Source organism: Chlorocebus sabaeus, chromosome 25 (genome assembly GCF_047675955.1).
Source record: "Chlorocebus sabaeus isolate Y175 chromosome 25, mChlSab1.0.hap1, whole genome shotgun sequence".
NCBI classification, from domain to species: domain Eukaryota; kingdom Metazoa; phylum Chordata; class Mammalia; order Primates; family Cercopithecidae; genus Chlorocebus; species Chlorocebus sabaeus.
In genome coordinates this window covers 57,876,375-57,879,363 of record NC_132928.1, presented here as the reverse complement: position 1 = coordinate 57,879,363, position 2,989 = coordinate 57,876,375, and the positions used below count along the sequence as shown (strand labels likewise).

Below are 2,989 nucleotides of genomic sequence, written 5' to 3'. Positions count from 1 at the left end.
CAGGAGTCTGTGTGTCAAACAGGAAAAATACAATAACAACCAATAAAGCAGTTAATTATATGGGATATTAGAAGATGATAAGAGCCATGAAGAAAAACAAAACAGGGAGAATAGAAAGTGTGTCTGACAGAGTATAATTAAAACCCTTTTTCTGAGTTCTTTTTTTTTTATATTTTTGTATTGTTTTGTTTTTTTGAGACTTGCTCTGTCACCCAGGTTGGAGTGCAGTGGCACAGTCTTTGTTCACTGCAGCCTCAAACTCCTGGGCTCAAGAGATGGTACTGCCCAAGCCTCCAGAGTAGCTGGGACTACAGGTTTGAGCCACTATAGCCAACGGAATTCAGCTTTTTATTAAACACGTCATAAAAGACCAAAGCTCTTGTCCTCAACAGACTCCTCAGATTCTTTATTTGCTTCCGCTTTTTTCTCTGTGGTTAAGGCAGTGGTGGTGGAGAGGGCAGGACCTCCTGCTGGTGCAGCACCAGCTTCTGGAGCAGGTCCACTGGCCCCTTCATTGCAGATGAGGCTCCTGATGCAGACATTGACCAGGGCCTTTGCAAACAAGCCAGGCTGAAAAGCTTTAACGTTTACATTAGCTGCTTTAATGAGGGCATTGATCTTATCCTCCCTGATGGTCACTTAATTCTCATGTAGAATGAAGGCCGAATAGATGCAGGCAAGCTGGGAGATTAAGGCCATAGTGTGGGCAAGCCCTTCACCTCCATGCAGCCTTAGCTTCCTGGGAAGGGTACAGAACCTTGGTGGCAGCAGAGAAAAGGACAATTTCAAGAACAGTGTTAAATAAGATGTTCCTGAGAAAGTAACATTTGAGAAAAGACTTTAAAAGGAGGGGAGAGGATGAGCTTCATGACTACTGGAACAAGAGCGTTTCAAGCAGAGGGAAGAGCACGTGAGAAAACCCTCATGAAGAGATGTATTGGGTATTTTCAAGAAACAAGAAAGTCACTATGGCTATAGCAAAGTGAGTGAAGGGCAGAGGTGGAGACAAAGTCAAAGTGGGAACAGGAGAGTAGGGGACAAATAGCAAAGGTCTTTGTAAGGATTTACTTAGGCTTTTGGTCTGAGTCAGATGGGCAGCCATTGGAGAGCTTTGAGTAGAGGGGTGACAAGACAAGGATTACTTTGGCTGCTGCACTGGGAATAGTAGGAGGGTAAGGATAGAAGTAGGGAGGTCAGCTAGGAAGCCATGGTAATCATCTAGACACTAAATGCTTGCTTAGACCAGGGCATAATAGAAGAAATGGTGAGAAGTAACCAGTTTTTGAAGGTAGAGTCAGTGGGATTTCTTGATGAACTGGATATGTGGTGTGAGAAAAAGAGAGGTCAGGAATGACCATGCTTTTTGCTTGAGAAACTCAAAAGGTAGAGTTTTCGTTAATTAGAATAGGTCAGAAAAATGACAGATTGAATGCTGACTGGAAAATAGCATGTTTGAATGGCTGTTGGAATGATCCAACAGAGAGGAAAGAAAAGTAATGATGTGGTAAACAAGAGAGAATATCTGTAATCAAATAATGAAAGTAGAATCTAGTGCATATATGCAGACAGTCATAAGCAGAGATTTGGATGGTCCATCTACAGAAGCACTAGGAAAGGAAGAGTATATGGTGCAGAAGCTGGTGAGTTTGTATTGAGATAATGGGAAATAACAGAATTTCTCTTTTGATTGTTTCTATTTCCTCAGTGAAATAGGATACGATTTGCCATTTGAGAATAAGGATGTGGGAAGAAGCATGGGAGGTCTCAGGAGAGAAGAGAAAAGTGTGAAATTGTCATCTAGAAGAGTAAGAGAGTGAATGAACCATGGAAAGGCAGTAGTATTACTGGGTTCATTTGAGATTCAAAGTCATTAACAAAAAATGATTCCTGTCAATCTGTATATTAGTCCGTTCTTACACTGCTATGAAGAAATACCCAAGACTGGGTAATTTTTAAAGAAGAGAGGTTTAATTGACTTACAGCTCCACATGGCTGGGGAGGCCTCAGGGAACTTACAATATGGTGGAAGGCACCTCTTTACAGTGTGATAGGAGAGAGAATGAGTGCAAGCAGGGGAAATTCCATATGCTTATAAAACCATCAGATCTCATGAGACTTACTATCATGAGAACAGCATGGGGGAAACTGCCCCCATGATCCAATTACCTCCAACTTGTCCCACCCTTGACACATGGGGATTATGGGGATTACAATACAAGGTGAAATTTGGGTGAGGAACGGAGCCAAATCATATTATTCTGCCCCTGGCCCCTCCCACATCTCATGTTCTCACATTTCAAAACACAATCATGCCTTTCCAACCATCCCCCAGTCTTAACTCATTCCAGTATTAACCCAAAAGTCCAAGTCCAAAGTCTCATCTGAGACAAGGCAAGTCCCTTCCATCTATGAGCCTGTAAAATCAAAAGCAAGTTAGTTATTTCCTAGGTAAAATGAGGGTACAGGCATTGGGTAAATACACCCATTCCAAATGGGAAAAATTGGCCAAAACAAAGGGTCTATAGGCCCCATGTGTTTCCAAAATCCAATAGGGCAGTCATTAAACCTTGAAGTTTCAAAATGATCTACTTTGACTCCATGTCTCACATCCAGGATGCAAGAGGTGGGCTCCCATGGCCTTGGGCAGGTCTGCCTCTGTGGCTTTTCAGGGTACAGCCTCCCTCCAGGTTGCTTTCAAGGTCTAGTGTTGAGTATCTGCAGCTTTTCCAGGCCCACAGTGCAAGTTATTGGTTGATCTACCATTCCGGTGTCTGGAGGATGGTGACCCTCTTCTCACAGCTTCACTAGGCAGTGCCCCAGTGGGGACTCTGTGTGGGGGTTCCCACCCCTCATTTCCCTTCTGCACTGCCCTAGCAGAGGTTCTACATGAGGGCTACACCCCTGCAGCAAAATTCTGCCTGGACATCCAGGCATTTCCATATGTCCTCTGAAATCTAGGTGGAGGTTCTCAAACCTTAATTCTTGATTT

The 2,989-nt window shown here is 43.4% G+C and overlaps 1 pseudogene; it reads right to left on the bottom strand.

Moving 5' to 3' along the window:
- Window positions 1-360: 360 nt before the first annotated feature.
- On the bottom strand, window positions 361-2,013 carry LOC119619740 (large ribosomal subunit protein P1 pseudogene; annotated as a pseudogene).
- Window positions 2,014-2,989: the final 976 nt, after the last annotated feature.